Here is a 20592-nt window from a genome sequence, read left to right on the forward strand (position 1 = left end):
CATATATACTGTAGTGTTTGTGTGTATCTTAGTGCATATAGAGTGCTGCTGCATTCTTCGGTTGCAATCTATCTATTTATCTACCTGCTATCTATCTACCTCTAATCTACAGTATATATCTATCTATCTATATATGCAAAAATCCTGACCAGCACCTCCCAAGTGTGATTAGGTGCAAGCTGTAGTGACTGCAAAATATGTATAAAAAAGCACATCACCACTCTGTGAATGCCAAGGCATATAATGTCAATGGGAATAATAACTTGCAACCGCATTGTCCCTCAGTAAGATGTACTTACAAAAAAATCCTACTGTACATGCCACTTTCTGGGTTAAAAGTCTACAATAATGGACGAACATGAGTGCTGCTGTACTTTTTTATACATATTTTGCAGTCTCTACAGCTTGCACCTAGTCACATTTGGGAGGTGCAGGTCAGGTTTTTTTGTATAGCTAGTTTGGAGGGTGTTGCTCTCTCTGCTCTGACACTGCACTCCTCCCATTGACCTGCATGTGTACTCAACCAATTCTACTTGCCCATTCAAATTATAGGCATGCAGCCCAGGAGAGACATGTTTGTCCATTATTGTAGGCTTTTTAGCCGGAAAGTGGCATGTACAGTAGGATAGGGAACCGTTATGATAGGACCCATCAGAGAAATATCACCTTGCCATGGTTGATGGGCACACATGAGTTTGCCAATTTATGCGCTAAGAACCTTTGCTTTTTTTGTAAGTACATTTTGCTGAGGGTCAATACGGTTGTAAGTTGTTCCTTACAAACTTTATTAAGCACATAGATGTGGCAATTTTTCTGCTCTTACAAAAAAATTAGCTTTTGCCATGCAAAGTGCAGGGTGACATAATCATATATTTATAGTGATAACTAATAATCAATGAATAGATAGTAAATAAAGCACATTTCATATTGAATGGCATGTAATTTAATACAAAATCAATTATCACAACTATATACAGATTGTGGCATACAATATTTTTCATCACATGGTTATCAAAATAGTATCCTAAGTTAATCATAATTAAATGCATGTGATTTAATAATTGTCTCAAGGATCCATTCAGAGCTTTCGCCATATTGGCATGCTCAAAGTTAAACAGGCACAAGGTAACAAGGGAGACCCTGTGATCAATCACTTGAATGTTTCACATTGATGTGCCATTTAGCTTATCAGGCAGGTGTGAATGAGCAATATATTTGTGAGGGTGTATTCAGAACTTTACATACATTCATCCATAACAGCATTAGTGAGGTCAGACATGAAAATTGTCTCTTCAGAGAAGAAAATGACTTGAACTCTAGTGCCATCTATTGGAAGCAGCAATTCTAAAAGTCAATATTGGCCTTTTAATGAGCCTTGCAATATAACTTAGGATAAAAGCCAAATTAGAATCACAATTTGCAGACACGGTGTTTCGGGGTATTGCCCCTCATCATCGTAAAGTATGAGATCTGATTTGGCTGGGTGAGAGGCTTAGACTGATATCTAAGGGGTATTGTCAATCCTTGTGGAGAGAGATATGCCAATAGGTGGCACTAGAGTTCAAGTCCTCTTACTCTCTGGAGAGACAATTTGCATATTTAAATTCCCAAAGGAGCATGCAAGGAATTTAAGTCTCCTTATACTGGCGTGCCAAACCTGGCATGTCACTCTTCACAAGAAAAAACTTTTACTTCTTAGATCCCAGTCTTAGCTCTCGCTTAGCCATATCAGCTCTCATACTTTTCACTGACATGGGGCAATACTCGTATCTGCAAATTAAGATTCTGATTTGGTTTTTATCCAAAGTTATAATGCAAGGCTCGTTATAGGGTTGATATTGACTTTTACCAAATAAAAGGAGACTGGAAAGACACAAAGAAGAAATAGGGTCTAATCTGGGTAAATTGCCAAAAGAATTGTCTAATGGTGCTCACCGGTCAGGTTGTGTGCACACAACCACTGATAGCGCTTAGGCTGCTACAGTCCCACAAAAGGATGAAAGTGCAGGTGAAGGAGAAATGAATGGGTTAAATCTGCACTGCCATGTGGGAAAGATGAAGGATGCCAATTCGAGTGTAAGTGGTTTATTTTCCAATGCGTTTCAAAGTATACATACTCCTTCTTCAGGACACCCACAATAAACTATATTGACTTGTAGGATTGCTACATCCAATAGGTGGCACTAGAGTTCAAGTCCTCTTCCTCTCTCATATTTAATTTCCCAGAGGAGCATGCAAGGCATTTTAGTTTCCTTATACTGGCATCACAGATGACTCTTCACAAGGAGAAACCTTACCCCTTAGATTGAGGTCAGACACTGATTTTGGATGAGATGACCTGGCTGACAATTTCGGCACTAGCTCTTCCCAGATGAGTTTGATGGGGGTGTCAGGGCTCTGTACGACCAGGTTAAGGTGTTCCACACCAAACTAACCCAACCACATCTATATGGACCTTGCTTTGTGCACTGGGCACAGTCATCCTGGGATAGAAACAGGCCTTCTCCAAAATGTTCCCATAAAATGGGAAGCACACAATTGATAAGAAATGTCTTGGTATGCTGAGTCATTTAGATTTCCCATCACTGGAATTAAGAGGCTAAGGCTAATCAATAAGAATCTCACTAAAAAAATTTAAAAAAAAATTACTAAAAGAAAATTGTATAAATTGTTTCTTAAATTTGTTTTTCGCAGTAGCAAATGTAGCTTTCTGCCTATAAAGGTTTTCTGACTGAGCACATGTGAACTGTAATACAAACCTTATAAAGTGTGAGCTTTTTATACTCACATATGGGTTTTATCAATGATACTTGTAACCAGCTGACATTTAGGAATTTGGACGGTTTATGCACCTGTTCTAGTCTAGGCATATGGAGGTAAGCGACCAGTATAGAAAATGACACATGCTTTATTAGAAAAAAGCAACTCGCAATGGACAAGGTAAAGAGGTTCTTTCGGAACTGTTGATATCCATCTCGTGACAGATTGGGCAATGTATCATGTTATCCATTAAAAATATTTACCGCAATAGAGTCTAAGGGCCAGATCCATTACGACTATTGTGTATGCTAGAAATAATGAAGGGAGCACTGGAGTAAGTTGCACCTATTTCATTAAGAGGTGCATGCCTCTTAATGAATTAGGTACTTTTCATAGGTTCCATGTACCATCACCAGAAATATTACTTCAGTAAGGGACTGGAGTACATTTCTAAGGTAATTTATGCCACCAAAGTAGTATGAGTTTTGAAGAAATTGCTAGATGAGCTTTGCAATACACCATCTTGCTCCACCTCTGCCTATTTTGGCAAATTTGGCCTGGACTGCAGTTAAAACCCTTGACTTGTGGAAAAAAAATTGCAACATTAGAAGGTGTTTTATACTACTTTTCTGGAGAAAGCGCCTTCGTGAATCAGACTCTAAGATAGTAAATTATCTCCTCTCCATGGAACAGTTAATAATGTACTGATTGCTGGAGGTTTAACTGCTAAGACCCTAGTGATTCTGAGACTAGGGCTCGAGAACCTGGACGTCCATATGAACAGCATTTGGCTATTTTCAAAAGTCCCATAGGCAATGAATGGAGCAAAGGCAGCATTGTGCCAAAATTTTGTTTTTGAAAGTCTTAAAAGCTTTGATGAACCGGGCATCAGTTTTTATTGTCATATGAGAAAAAAGTGATCAAAAGAGAAAAGGCCATCAAGGAAATAAATTATGGGACCTTTTCACCACGTTTTCCAGAATTCTGGGACAAAACTGCTTGAAATGTTTGAAAAATTAGCGACCTTGGCATTTTTTGCCCTCCCACCCAGCTATAGTAACTTTTTGAAAAGTGGGTGTCAGAAGGGACAAACAAATTCATCAAAATTTATGATAAAAATGAAGTCTAGCAGAAAAAAAAGACCTGTACACTTTTAGTATTAAATTAATATGCAGGTGCCCAAATACAATGTGGTAAATATGCAAACATATACAAACACGGTGAATCACTGCATTTAATGCATAGATTAAATTCACTATTGCTATACATACAAAAGACATGAGGTACTTGGTTAACATTTTTGATCAAAAAGTGTAACTCCGTCCAACCACAACAAGGTGTACCTCCTATGGATAGTCCATAACTCTAAAGACTACCTTCTCCATGTGCTCAACACTTTACAAATGACAAAGGGAAGAGTAGGAACCAGGCTTATCTCATAAGAGCACTTTTATACACCCATCTTTCTCGAAAAGGGTTGTATTACAAGCTAAGGCAGGTTCCTTTGTCTTCCCTGTTCTGATGCACTTTGTATGTAGCAGTATATCCTAGCTAGAGTACTTTTCTTATGGTGGTGCATGGCCACTTAAGGATGCAGTGATACATGCACCTTTATAAATTTGACACATCTTAGTCCAGTGTACAATTTAACAAAACAATACAAAGTACCAGTCTTGATTAATTAGGGCCTAGGGCTTGTTTTTTTTGTTGTGTTTTTTTAAGCTAAAGCCTAAAGTCCCGATTCATCAAGACTGTCATTTTTGCATTGTCTTAATTGAGAGAATGACATATATCTTTTTTATTGTAATTTCGGCCACTTTTTGTCATAAATTATGATGAATTTTTTAGGCCACATTCGGACATACTCCATCTGACTAAGCTTTTCATGAAGTAGGTTCTGTTTGACAGCGTAAAAACATCAAAAGTTACAAGTTGGTGATTTAATCAGAATTCATTATGTCAATGCTGAAAAATGCATCCAGATATGTATCCATTAAGAAATACCATTAGGGAGGCCTCTGGTTGGCTTCAAATTTATTCTGCAGCAGGACAATGACTCCAACCGCACAGCCAATGTCATTAAGAACAACAGTACCTTCAGCATAAAGAATAACAAAGAGTCCTAGAAGTGATGATATGGCCCCACACAGAGCCCTGATCTCAACATCATCCAGTCTCTCTGGGATTTACATGAAGAGACAGAAGGATTTACACAATCCTACATCCATAGAAGATCTGTAGTTAGTTATCCAAAATGTTTGGAAAAACCTCTCTGCTGAGTTCATTCAAAATTGTGACAAAGTCTACCTAGAAGAATTTATTTAATTTTGTTCATTCACTTTGCATTTTACTTGATAAAAATATCTGTACCTTGCCACAATGATGTCTCTGAGCTCCTCGGCCAGTTCCTTTGACCTCATGATTCTCATTTGGTCGGACATGCACTGTAAGGGTACTGTCACACAGTGGCACTTTGGTCGCTACAACGGCACGATCCGTGATGTTCCAGCGATATAGTTACGATATCGCTGTGTCTGACACGCTACTGCGATCAGGGACCCCGCTGAGAATCGTACGTCGTAGCAGATCGTTTGAAACTTTATTTCGTCGTCAAGTGTCCTGCTGTGGCGGCATGATCGCAGCGTGTAAGGTGTGCACGATATTCCCAATGTCCCGTATGACTTCTACATCGTAACTACGTCATGAAATTATCGCTCCAGCGCCGTGCATTGCAAAGTGTGACCGCAGTCTACGACGCTGGAGCGATAATCAAGCGACGCTGCAACGTCACGGATCGTGCCGTCGGAGCGATCAAAGTGCCACTGTGTGACAGTACCCTAAGCCGGCGAGGTCTTATATAGACAGGTGTGTGCCTTTCCAAATCAAGTCCTATCAGTTTAATTAAACACAGCTGGACTCCAAAGAAGGAGTAGAACCATCTCAGGGAGGATCACAAGGATCACAAGGAAATGGACAGCATGTGACTTAAATACAGTTAGGTCCATATATATTTGGACAGAGACAACCTTTTTCTAATTTTGGTTATACACATTACCAAAATGAATTTTAAACAAAACAATTCAGATGCAGTTGAAGTTCAGACTTTCAGCTTTCATTTGAGGGTATCCACATTAAAATTGGATGAAGGGTTTAGGAGCTTCCGCTCCTTAACATGTGCCACCCTGTTTTTAAAGGGACCAAAAGTAATTGGACAATTGACTCCAAGGCTATTTCATGGACAGTTGTGGGCAATCCCTTCATTATGTCATTCTGAATTAAGCAGATAAAAGGCCTGGAGTTGATTTGAGGTGTGGTGCTTGCATTTGGAAGGTTTTGCTGTGAAGTAAACATGCGGTCAAAGGAGCTCTCCAAGCAGGTGAAACAAGCCATCCTTAAGCTGCGAAAACAGAAAAAAACCCATCTGAAAAATTGCTACAATATTAGGAGTGGCAAAATCTACAGTTTGGTACATCCTGAGAAAGAAAGAAAGCACTGGTGAACTCATCAATGCAAAAAGACCTGGGTGCCCACGGAAGACAACAGCGGTGGATGATCGCAGAATAATCTCCATGGTGAAGAGAAACCTCTTCACAACAGCCAACCAAGTGAACAACACTCTCCAGGAGGTCGGCGTATCAATATCCAAATCTACCATAACGAGAAGACTGCATGAAAGTAAATACAGAGGGTTCACTGCACGGTGCAAGCCACTCATAAGCATCAAGAATAAAAAGGCTATACTGGACTTTGCTAAAAAACATCTAAAAAAGCCAGCACAGTTCTGGAAGAACATTCTTTGGACAGATGAAACCAAGATCAACCTCTACCAGAATGATGGAAAGAGAAAAGTATGGCGAAGGCGTGGTACAGCTCATGATCCAAAGCATACCACATCATCTGTAAAACACTGCAGAGGCAATGTGATGGCTTGGGCATGCATGGCTGCCAGTGGCACTGGGTCACTAGTGTTTATTGATGATGTGACACAGGACAGAAGCAGCCGAATGAATTCTGAGGTATTCAGAGCCATACTGTGTGCTCAGATCCAGCCAAATGCAGCCAAACTGGTTGGTTGTCGTTTCATACTACAGATGGACAATGACCCAAAACATAAAGCCAAAGCAACTCAGGAGTTTATTAAAGCAAAGAAGTGGAATATTCTTGAATGGCCAAGTCAGTCATCTGATCTGAACCCAATTGAGCATGCATTTCACTTGTTATAGACTAAACTTCAGACAGAAAGGCCCATAAACAAACAGCAACTGAAAACCACTGCAGTGAAGGCCTGGCAGAGCATCAAAAAGGAGGAAACACAGCGTCTGGTGATGTCCATGAGTTCAAGACTTCAGGCAGTCATTGCCAACAAAGGATTTTCAACCAAGTACTAGAAATGAACATTTTATTTACAATTATTTAATCTGTCCAATTACTTTTGGTCCCTTTAAAAACAGGGTGGCACATATTAAGGAGCTGAAACTCCTAAACCCTTCATCCAATTTTAATGTGGATACCCTCAAATGAAAGCTGAAAGTCTGAACTTCAACTGCATCTGAATCGTTTTGTTTAAAATTTATTGTGGTAATGTCTAGAACCAAAATTAGAATAATGTTGTCTCTGTCCAAATATATATGGACCTAACTGTATAAGGGTATGAGTAAAGGGTCTGAATACTTATGACCATGTGACATTTCAGGTTTTCTTTTTTAATAAATTTGCAAAACTGTCTACATTTCTGGGTTTTTTTCAGTTAAGATGGGGAGCAGAGTGTACATTAAGGAGAAAAAAATGAACTTTTTTGAATTTACCAAATGGCTACAATGAAACAAAGAGTGAAAAATTTAAAGGGGTCTGAATACTTTCCGTACCCACTGTATGAGAGACCAGGGAACACGAGTGCTGATGGATCGCTCACAGGCGCAGGGCAGTGGGGTACTCGGTACCGGGTCCCTCGGTCTCAGTTCTGGGGATGTTACGGTGGCCCGACCCGGCCCGTGGCCCTACCCAGCCCGTGGCCCTGCTAAGGGGCGCCCAATTAAAGGTGTAGTTTGTTGTTTTTACGGTGTTCGTGACGCCACCTGTGGTATTCGGTCAGGGTGACTGACGCTGCTTAGCGGTCCACTGGGGTGATGTTATGGCAGCTAGATGGAATACCTTCCCACAGGTGAAGTATGTCCCCAGGGCTTCCCAGTAAGGTAGATGATGATGGTGTAGGTCGCAGTAAATAACGAGGACACAAGGTTGCAGTCTCTTTACCTTTTACTGTAGACTTCAGCATCCACAATCCAGAGCACTGCTAACAGGGCTGGCTGAATCCGGCCGGTCCGAAGGCACATCCAGAGTTCCCTTTGCAGGTGGAAATCAGTAGCCTTCCTACTAGCGCCTGTGTGTTGTAGTACTTCCCTGCTGAGCACCACGGGATAGTCCTCACAACTGTCGTGTATGTTTCTGATATTCTCTCTCTCTACGTACCATCACTCCTGCTGGTGGAAGAGCGACAATACTGCAACAACCAGGACTCTGGGGTGCTGCACTGACACCACTGGAACTGCACTGGCATGGGAGGTGAGTATGAGTGTTTTTACTTTAATGGGAGTAAACATTCAGATTGAGGACAACCTTTTTAATACTTTCCACTTAGTAAATGGCATTACGGCACTTGATTGACTACACAGCTTACTTCTTGATGAGTGATGCCATGTCTCAAACTCTCACAGTGCTTTGGTTATTTTTAAAATACTTACACATTTTTCCTTTTTTTCTATAGTGCTACATCCTATTCTTAATTAACACCTAGATTCAGAGGGGTATACCACAGTGCAACGATAATTAACTACAGCGACCTAATCTGACCATACACACATACAATCACCCACATAGCAACCAATTGATTGGTCATTACTCGAGTGATTGCAGGGGTTTACATTCTACTCTTGTTGATCCTGTGCAGAGTATGAGCTTGATACATAGCTTCTACTTGACATTGGGTGAATTTACCTCAGTAGATTGTTTATTAAAACACATACTATATTTAAAGGGTTTGGCCACTACTGCACATGTTCCTTTCATGTAAAAAAATCTGACCTAGATAAGTGCATTAGTACATACCTTGCTTCTGCAAATCTTTCTGTAACCTGAGTTGCTCTTCTGGTCAGATGATCTCTGCCTGAGAATCTCCTGCTTCCTGTGATATCACCTCAGATTCTCCCTCACTTCCAGGCTCTAGAAACTGACATGTGGGCAAGGCTTGTCATGTGTGTGGGTGGAATGTGCCACCATTCAGCAGAGCGCACACTGCCTGGTCATGCTGCTACAGACACAGCTCTCTCTTGTATCTGCATGTAATAATAATAAATAATAATTTTATTTCTATAGCGCCAACATATTCCGCAGCACTTTACATTTTAGAGGGGACTTGTACAGACAATAGACATTAAGCATAACAATAAACACAGATCAAAACAGATACCAAGAGGAATGAGGGCCCTGCTCGCAAGCTTACAAACTATGAGGAAAAAGGGGAGACACAAAAGGTGGATGGTAACAATTGCTTTCGTTGTTCGGACCAGTCATAATGTTAGAAATCGGGTGTTCGTGTAATGCTGCATGAATCGGCTATCAGACAGAATGTAGTGACATGGGGACAGTGTCTCCGGTGTCATGTTCCCAATGGCAGGGAATTAAACACATAACATGGGCAAAAACAGGACGAGCTCTAGGGTGATGGAACCTGAGCTGACCGCGATCCTGAACCTCAACACTCAACTAACAGCAGCCGGGGAACGTTCCTGGGGGGACTCTAGACGTCTCGCGCCAGCCGGAGATCTAGCTACCCCTATCAGAAGAATCACAGACCTATCTTGCCTCCAGAGAAATATTCCCACAGAAATAGCAGCCCCCCACATATAATGACGGTGAAATGAGAGGAAAGCACAAACGTAGTTATGAAAACAGATTCAGCAAAATGAGGCCCGCTTATGCTAGATAGCAGAGGATACAAAAGGTGAACTGCGCGGTCAGCTTAAAACCCTTCAAAATACCATCCTGAAATTACTTGAACTCATGTGCCAACTCATGGTACATGAGTGGTAATTTCAGCCCACTAGAGCAACCAGCAGCAGAGAATTACATATCTGCAAGCTGGACTAAAAACATGAAAGCCAACATGAAACAGGGAAATCCAGACTTAGCTTGTCTTGAAGGCCTAGGAGCAGGTAGCAAAGGTAACAGAGACACACTGATACATTGATAGCCGGCAAGGGAATGACAGGAAAGCCAGGTTAAATAGGAAACACCCAGCCTCTGATGGACAGGTGGAAACCAGAGACCGCAACCCACCAAAGTCACCCAGTACCAGCTGTAACCACCAGAGGGAGCCCAAAAACAGAATCCACAACAGTACCCCCCCCTTGAGGAGGGGTCACCGAACCCTCACGAGAACCCCCAGGGCGATCAGGATGAGCTCTATGGAAGGCGCGGACCAAATCAGTCGCATGAACATCAGAGGCGACCACCCAGGAATTATCCTCCTGACCATAACCCTTCCACTTAACCAAATACTGGAGTTTATGTCTGGAAACACGAGAATCCAAGATCTTCTAAACAACATACTCCAATTCTCCCTCCACCAGCACCGGAGCAGGAGGCTCAACCGAAGGAACAACGGGCACCTCATACCTCCGCAATAACGACCGATGGAACACATTATGAATAGCAAACGATGCTGGGAGATCCAAACGAAAAGATACAGGGTTAAGAATCTCCAAGATCTTATAAGGACCGATGAACCGAGGCTTGAACTTAGGAGAAGAGACCTTCATAGGGACAAAACGAGAAGACAACCACACCAAGTCCCCAACAAGAAGTCGGGGACCCACGCGGCGATGGCGATTAGCAAACTGCTGAGTCTTCTCCTGAGACAACTTCAAATTGTCCACCACCTGATTCCAAATCTGATGTAGCCTGTCCACCACCACGTCCACTCCAGGACAATCCGAAGGCTCCACCTGACCAGAGGAAAAACGAGGATGAAACCCCGAATTACAAAAGAAAGGAGAAACCAAAGTAGCAGAACTAGCCCGATTATTAAGGGCAAATTCGGCCAGTGGCAAAAAGGCAACCCAGTCATCTTGATCAGCAGAAACAAAACACCTTAAATAAGTTTCCAAGGTCTGATTAGTTCGCTCCGTCTGGCCATTCGTCTGAGGATGGAATGCAGACGAGAAAGACAAATCAATGCCCATCTTAGCACAAAACGTCCGCCAAAATCTAGACACAAACTGGGATCCCCTGTCAGAAACGATATTCTCCGGAATCCCATGCAAACGAACCACGTTCTGAAAAAATAAAGGGACCAACTCAGAGGAGGAAGGCAACTTAGGCAAGGGTACCAAATGAACCATCTTAGAAAAGCGGTCACACACAACCCAGATAACGGACATTTTCTGTGAGACAGGGAGATCTGAAATAAAATCCATGGAAATGTGCGTCCAAGGCCTCTTCGGGATAGGCAAGGATAACAACAACCCACTGGCCCGAGAACAGCAAGGCTTAGCCCGAGCACACACTTCACAAGACTGCACAAAGGTGCGCACATCCCTTGACAAGGAAGGCCACCAAAAAGACCTGGCCACCAAGTCTCTAGTACCAAATATTCCAGGATGACCAGCCAACACAGAAGAATGGACCTCGGAGATGACTCTACTGGTCCAATCATCCGGAACAAACAGTCTTTCTGGTGGACAACGATCAGGTTTATCCGCCTGAAACTCCTGCAATGCACGTCGCAAGTCTGGGGAGACGGCGGACAATATTACCCCATCCCTAAGGATACCAGTAGGCCCAGAGTCTCCAGGAGAGTCAGGCACAAAACTCCTGGAAAGAGCATCTGCCTTCACATTCTTTGAACCTGGCAGGTATGAAACCACAAAATTGAAACGAGAAAAAAAACAACGACCAACGAGCCTGTCTAGGATTCAGACGCCTGGCAGACTCAAGGTAAATCAGATTTTTGTGATCAGTCAAGACCACCACACGATGTCTAGCACCCTCAAGCCAATGACGCCACTCCTCAAATGCCCACTTCATGGCCAAAAGCTCCCGATTACCCACATCATAATTGCGCTCGGCGGGCGAGAATTTTCTAGAAAAGAACGCACATGGCTTCATCACCGAGCCATCGGAACTTCTCTGTGACAAAACCGCCCCCGCTCCAATCTCGGAAGCATCAACCTCAACCTGAAAAGGAAGTGAAACATCTGGTTGACATAACACAGGAGCAGAAGAAAACCGGCGCTTAAGTTCCTGAAAGGCCTCCACAGCCGTAGGAGACCAATTAGCAACATCAGCACCCTTTTTAGTCAAATCAGTCAAAGGTTTAACAACACTGGAAAAATTAGTAATGAACCGACGATAAAAATTAGCAAAACCCAAGAACATCTGAAGACTCTTAACAGATGTAGGTTGTGTCCAGTCACAAATCGCCTGAACCTTGACGGGATCCATCTCAATAGTAGAAGGAGAAAAAATGTACCCCAAAAAAGAAATCTTCTGGACTCCGAAGAGACATTTTGAGCCCTTCACAAACAGAGAATTGGCCCGCAGGACTTGAAACACCTTCCTGACCTGTAGAACATGAGACTCCCAGTCATCAGAAAATACCAAAATATCATCCAAATACACAATCATAAACTTATCCAGATATTCACGGAAAATATTGTGCATAAAGGACTGAAAGACTGAAGGAGCATTAGAAAGTCCAAAAGGCATTACCAAATACTCAAAATGGCCCTCAGGCGTATTAAATGCGGTTTTCCACTCATCACCCTGCTTTATCCGCACAAGATTATACGCACCGCGAAGATCTATCTTAGTGAACCACCTAGCCCCCTTAATGCGAGCAAACAAATCAGTCAATAATGGCAATGGATACTGATATTTGACTGTAATCTTATTCAGAAGGCGATAATCTATAAAAGGCCTCAGGGAACCATCTTTTTTTGCCACGAAAAAAAAACCTGCTCCCAGAGGGGACGAAGATGGATGAATATGTCCCTTTTCCAAGGACTCCTTAATATAATTCCGCATAGCAGTATGCTCTGACACTGACAAATTAAATAAACGACCCTTAGGAAACTTACTGCCAGGAATTAATTCTATAGCACAGTCACAATCCCTATGAGGAGGGAGCGAATTGAGCTTAGGCTCCTCAAAAACATCCCGATAGTCAGACAAAAGTGCAGGGACCTCAGAAGGAGTAGATGAAGCGATTGAAATCAGAGGTGCATCATCATGAACCCCCTGACATCCCCAGCTTCACACAGACATTGTTTTCCAATCCAGGACTGGATTATGAGTTTGTAACCATGGCAGACCAAGCACTAGTACATCATGTAATTTATACAGTACAAGGAAGCGAATCACCTCCTGATGAACGGGAGTCATGCGCATGGTCACTTGTGTCCAGTACTGCGGTTTATTCATAGCCAATGGTGTAGAGTCAATTCCCTTCAAAGGAATAGGAACTTCCAGAGGCTCCAGACTAAAACCGCAGCGTTTGGCAAATGACCAATCCATAAGACTCAGGGCAGCGCCCGAATCCACATAGGCATCGACGGAAATGGATGACAGTGAACAAATCAGAGTTACAGACAAAATGAACTTAGACTGCAGAGTACTAATGGCAAAAGATTTATCAACCTTTTTTGTGCGTTTAGAGCATGCTGATATAACATGAGCTGAATCACCACAATAAAAACACAATCCATTTTTCCGCCTATAATTTTGCCGTTCACTTCTGGACTGAATTCTATCACATTGCATAGTCTCAGGTGCCTGTTCAGAAGACACCGCCAACTGGTGCACGGGTTTGCGCTCCCGTAAACGCCGATCAATCTGAATGGCCATAGCCATAGACTCATTCAGACCTGTAGGCGCAGGGAACCCCACCATAATACAGGTCCTTCTCAAAAAATTAGCATATAGTGTTAAATTTCATTATTTACCATAATGTAATGATTACAATTAAACTTTCATATATTATAGATTCATTATCCACCAACTGAAATTTGTCAGGTCTTTTATTGTTTTAATACTGATGATTTTGGCCTACAACTCCTGATAACCCAAAAAACCTGTCTCAATAAATTAGCATATTTCAACCGTCCAATCAAATAAAAGTGTTTTTTAATAACAAACAAAAAAACCATCAAATAATAATGTTCAGTTATGCACTCAATACTTGGTCGGGAATCCTTTGGCAGAAATGACTGCTTCAATGCGGTGTGGCATGGAGGCAATCAGCCTGTGACACTGCTGAGATGTTATGGAGGCCCAGGATGCTTCAATAGCGGCCTTAAGCTCATCCAGAGTGTTGGGTCTTGCGTCTCTCAACTTTCTCTTCACAATATCCCACAGATTCTCTATGGGGTTCAGGTCAGGAGAGTTGGCAGGCCAATTGAGCACAGTAATACCATGGTCAGTAAACCATTTACCAGTGGTTTTGGCACTGTGAGCAGGTGCCAGGAAGCATGAAGTGCTCCAAAATCTCCTGATAGCTAGCTGCATTGACCCTGCCCTTGATGAAACACAGTGGACCAACACCAGCAGCTGACATGGCACCCCACACCATCACTGACTGGGTACTTGACACTGGACTTCAGGCATTTTGGCATTTCCTTCTCCCCAGACTTCCTCCAGACTCTGGCACCTTGATTTCCGAATGACATGCAAAATTTGCTTTCATCAGAAAAAAGTACTTGGGACCACTTAGCAACAGTCCAGTGCTGCTTCTCTGTAGCCCAGGTCAGGCGCTTCTGCTGCTGTTTATGGTTCAAAAGTGGCTTTACCTGGGGAATGCGGCACCTGTAGCCCATTTCCTGCACACGCCTGTGCACGGTGGCTCTGGATGTTTCCACACCAGACTCAGTCCACTGCTTCCTCAGGTTCCCCAAGGTCTGGAATCGGTCCTTCTCCACAATCTTCCTCAGGGTCCGGTCACCTCTTCTCGTTGTACAGTGTTTTCTGCCACATTGTGTCCTTCCAACAGACTTACCATTGAGGTGCCTTGATACAGCACTCTGGGAACAGCCTATTTGTTGAGAAATTTCTTTCTGGGTCTTACCCTCTTGCTTGAGGGTGTCAATGATGGCCTTCTTGACATCTGTCAGGTCGCTAGTCTTACCCATGATGGGGGTTTTGAGTAATGAACCAGGCAGGGAGTTTTTAAAAGCCTCAGGTATCTTTTGCATGTGTTTAGCGTTAATTAGTTGATTCAGAAGATTAGGGTAATAGGTCGTTTAGAGAACCTTTTCTTGATATGCTAATTTATTGAGACAGGTTTTTTGGGTTATCAGGAGTTGTAGGCCAAAATCATCAGTATTAAAACAATAAAAGACCTGACAAATTTCAGTTGGTGGATAATGAATCTATAATATATGAAAGTTTAATTGAAATCATTACATTATGGTAAATAATGAAATTTAACACTATATGCTAATTTTTTGAGAAGGACCTGTATCCTTAATGGCCTCAGAAAGACCATCTCTGAAGTTTGCAGCCAGGGCGCACTCATTCCACTGAGTAAGCACCGACCATTTCCGAAATTTTTGACAATATACTTCCGCTTCATCATGCCCCTGAGAGAGGGCTAATAAAGCCTTTTCAGCCTGAATCTCCAGGTTAGGTTCCTCATAGAGCAATCCCAGTGCCAGAAAAAACGCATCCACACTGAGCAATGCAGGATCCCCTGGTGCCAATGCAAATGCCCAATTCTGAGGGTCGCCCCGCAGGAAAGATATTACAATCTTGACCTGCTGAGCAGGGTCTCCAGAGGAGCGAGATTTCAAAGAAAGAAACAATTTGCAATTGTTCCTGAAATTCAGGAAGGTAGATCTATCTCCAGAAAAAAACTCTGGAATAGGAATTCTAGGTTCAGACATAGGAGTGTGAACAACAAAATCCTGTATGTTTTGAACTTTTGCAGCAAGATTATTCAGGCTGGAAGCCAAACTCTGGACATCCATGTTAAACAGCTAAGGTCAGAGCCATTCAAGGGTTAAGAGGAGGTAAGAAGCAGCTAGACAGCAATTAAGGGCTAGGCAGCAAAACTCTGAGGGAAAAAAAAAAAAATTTCCCTTCAACACTTCTTTTTCTCCTGCTTCAGCCCAAACAATTAACACTTTGTGGGCCGGCTATACTGTCATGTTCCCAATGGCAGGGAATTAAACACATAACATGGGCAAAAACAGGACGAGCTCTAGGGTGATGGAACCTGAGCTGACCGCGATCCTGAACCTCAACACTCAACTAACAGCAGCCGGGGAACGTTCCTGGGGGGACTCTAGACGTCTCGCGCCAGCCGGAGATCTAGCTACCCCTATCAGAAGAATCACAGACCTATCTTGCCTCCAGAGAAATATTCCCACAGAAATAGCAGCCCCCCCACATATAATGACGGTGAAATGAGAGGAAGGCACAAACGTAGTTATGAAAACAGATTCAGCAAAATGAGGCCCGCTTATGCTAGATAGCAGAGGATACAAAAGGTGAACTGCACGGTCAGCTTAAAACTCTTCAAAATACCATCCTGAAATTACTTGAACTCATGTGCCAACTCATGGTACATGAGTGGTAATTTCAGCCCACTAGAGCAACCAGCAGCAGAGAATTACATATCTGCAAGCTGGACTAAAAACATGAAAGCAAACATGAAACAGGGAAATCCAGACTTAGCTTGTCTTGAAGGCCTAGGAGCAGGTAGCAAAGGTAACAGAGACACACTGATACATTGATAGCCGGCAAGGGAATGACAGGAAAGCCAGGTTAAATAGGAAACACCCAGCCTCTGATGGACAGGTGGAAACCAGAGACCGCAACCCACCAAAGTCACCCAGTACCAGCTGTAACCACCAGAGGGAGCCCAAAAACAGAATCCACAACACTCCGGGGATTAGGCCAGGAGCGCTAGCCAGCAACACAAGCCGATACACACGGACCAAGAAGACCAATGGTGTGTAGAGCGCACAGGACCTGAGCTAGGCCGGTCACATGATCACAGGGGGCAGAGCTAAGTCGATCACATGGCCACAGGGGTGGAGCTACCCCAGGAGTGGACAGAGAGCCGACCGTGGTGCAGAGAAAGGTGTGCAAACCGAATAACAAAGTCAAAGCAAAGCCAAGTGTCAGAAGCCAGAGAAGTATCAGGTAACCAAGGGCAAAACAGATTAGTAAACAAGGCCAAGCCAAGGGGTCAGAATACCAGGAGGGACAAAGCAGTACCGAGCAGGAAGACAGAGACAGTAGTAAAGGGACAAACCAGGTCATACACAGCAAAGCTCACACACACAGAGGAACAGCGATTACAGACGAGTAACCTGGGTCAGCAATCTCTAGCCGAATAAGCAGAATATCACCGACACTGGACCCAGGAACTACTAGCATTAAATAGCCATCCCAGAACCAAAGAGAGGAGGACAAACTTAACCCTGACCTCACCAGGACGGAGCAGAACCGCCCCATCCTGAGTCATGACACAGAATACGTAAAAGTACAGACACAGAGGGCTATTAAATGCATAAGGAATACGAGAACATGATGCACGGAACCTTGTTATGGTAAAAATTTTGAATGGGCAACACAGGGATAGTTAGAATAATGGGTTGAGGCGGTAGGCCAGTCTGAAGAAATGCGTTTTTAGTGCATGCTCAAAACTGTGGGTATTGGGGATCAATTGAATTAACCTGGGTAGTGCATTCCAAAAAATTGGTGCAGCACGTGAAAGGTCTTGGAGATGGGAGTGGGAGGTTCTGATCATTGAGGATGTTAACCTCAGATCAATAGCAGAATGGAGGGCACGAGTAGGGTGGTAGGCTGAGACCAGTGAAGATATATAGGGTAGTGCTGAGCCATGGAGTGTTTTGTGGGTGAGGGTAATAAGTTTATGCTGAATTCTGGAGTGGATGGGTAACCAGGGTAATGACTGGCACAAGGTAGAGGCATCGGTATAACAGTTGGTGAGGAATATGATCTTGGCTGCTGCATTGAAGACAGATTGGAGAGGGGAGAGTGTGGTAATAGGGAGACCAATTAGTAGAGAATTACAATAGTCCAGACAAGTAGAATGATTAAGAGAAACAGTAAGAGTTTTTGCAAAGTTGAAAGTAAGAAGGGGTCGAATTCTAGAAAGGTTGCTGATGACAATAGCGAGTCAGTGATCGGATGTGGGGGTTGAATGAAAGCTTTGAATCAAGTATGACCCGAAGACAGCGGGCATGTTGCTGGGGAATAATGGTAGAACCACACATGGAATTGGCAATGTTGGGCATAGGTAGGCTAGTGGAGGGAGGAAACACAAGGAGTTCAGTTTTTGACAGGCTCAGTTTCAGATAGAGGGAAGACATGATGTTAAAGACAGCGGTAAGACAATCACTGTATACAGTAAGGTGTGTATACATGTGCTCACACTGCTCTATACCATATGTAATGTATATACACCCTGCTGTATTCCCTCTAAAATATTAAATTCAAATTCTATTGAAACTGAAGTCTTTGAGGAATCTGCATAGACATAAACAATCAGCATCTCTTCTTTACCCTCAGCTACATTCCACCATTTAATTGATTTATCACCAATTATGTTTATACTGGGGGACTCCCTATATCTGCAATGGGCCTCCATTCACCCAGTAGCATACATTCTTCAAAAACCACAATTCTTGCCAGCTGCAGTAAGAAATCAATTCTATACCGAAAACAATACTGAAAAAAAAAAAAGAAAATACATACAATAATGCAATTAGTGAGTAAACAAGTAGTAAGTGAAAGCAACTCTTGTCCACTACTAACTGCCACTGAAAACTGCTCCCTTTCACCCATGTATATTTTCAGTCCTCAGAACCCACCTCCTTGCCAATCAGGGATTAAAACTTTCCTGGTCACCTGTTTCCACCCCAAAACTTTTACCTATCATTCATCCCCAGACACTAAAAAACAGCCACATCACCTCTTTTTTTTAACCCTTTCATGCCTTAGCATTTGCCCAAGTCATAAAGCCCATCCCTAAGATGTTACCCAGTTTGGACTATGTATATTTGGGTCTGGACATATGTATATTATTATAGCCAATGGTGCCAGATTTTTGGACATCTACAGTGGGGAAAATAAGTATTTGTTACACTGCCAATTTTGCAAATTGTCCCACCTACAAAGAATGGAGAGGTCTGTAATTTTTATGGTAGGTACACTTCAATTGTGAAGGACAGAATCTTAAAAAAAATCCAGAAAATCACATTGTATGATTTTTACATAAATAATATGCATTTTACTGCATACATACAAAACATACAGACCTGCTCCAGATCCTTCAGGTTTTGGGCCTGTCACAGGGCAACATTGAGTTTCAGCTCCCTCCAAAGATTTGCTATTGAGTGCAGGTCTTGAGACTGGCTATGCCATTCCAGGACCTTGAAATGCTTCTTACGGAGCCACTCCTTAGTTACCCCGGCTGTGTGTTTTGGATCATTGTCATGCTGGAAGACCCAGCCACAACCAATCTTCAATGCTCTTTCGGAGGGAGGGAGTTTGTTGGCCGTAATCTCCCAATACATGACCCCATCCATTCTCCCTTCAATGAGAAGCAGTTGTCAGGTCCCCATTGCAGAAAAACATCATCAAAGTATGATATTTCCCCACCATGCTTGGCGGTTGGGACGGTGTTCTTGGAGTTGTACTCATCCATCTTCTTCCTCCAAACGAGGCGAGTGGAGTTGATACACAAAAGTTCTATTTTGGTCTGACCACATGACCTCCTGCCATGCCTCCTTTGGATCCTCCAGATGGTCATTGGCAAACTTCAAACATGCCTGGACTTGTGCTGGCACGAGAATGGGGTCCTTGTGTGCCCTGCAGGATTTTAATCCATGACAGCTTAGTGTCTTACTAACGATAATATCTGAAACTGTGGTCCCAGCTCTCATCAGGTCATTGACCAGTTCCTCCCATGTAGTCCTGGGCTGATTCCTGACCTTTCTCAGAGTTATCCTTACCCCATGAGGCGAGGTAATTTTTTGTTTTTTATTTTTAGTTTCTGTCTCTCACACCTGAAGTGTACCTGCAAAAAACATTACAGACCTCTATATTTTATGTAGGTGGGAAAATTTGCAAAATTGGCAGTGTATCAAATGCATATTTTCCCCAATGTAAATGGAAGAAAAACTTTACCCCAGATGTCTGAGAAGTATGGTACTTCAAAATGCGTAAATATAAAAAAATGCATATTATCTTAGTGTGGACCTGGATTTACTGTTATCTACCAGCAGTGCTTTTTTTCCTCATAATTCAACTTGGTGCTTGGACACGCGGATCGGCTGCAGCTGGGATTGCATGCCCACTTAACCCCTCTCCAACCTCCGCCGTACTAATACAGCGCAGATTACTTCCCTCTTTTTGATGTGGGCTCCAGCGGTGAGCCCACATCTTTCCAGGTACATGTCAGCTGTTTTGAACAGCTAACATGTGCCCAGATCAGCCGCGAGTGGAATCGCGATCCACCCGAGGTTATTAACTCTTTAAATGCCACTGTCAAAACTCTGACAGTGGCATTGAATGCGCACTTCCGACCATTGGGCTGGAAATCCGCCCACCGGTGATCCAGTCATGTGATCGCGGGTCATCGTGGGTTGGCATTACAACCGGTGGTCGGCGCTTATAGCAAGTCAGCAATTCTGTTAGATACAGGTGATCTGATCATCGTCTGTATGTAGCAGAGCTGATCGGGTTATGGCAGCTTCTAGTTTCCTATGGAGACTATTAAAGCATGCCAAAAGTAAAAAAAAATGT

This window comes from Ranitomeya variabilis, chromosome 1, assembly GCF_051348905.1.
Source record: "Ranitomeya variabilis isolate aRanVar5 chromosome 1, aRanVar5.hap1, whole genome shotgun sequence".
NCBI classification, from domain to species: domain Eukaryota; kingdom Metazoa; phylum Chordata; class Amphibia; order Anura; family Dendrobatidae; genus Ranitomeya; species Ranitomeya variabilis.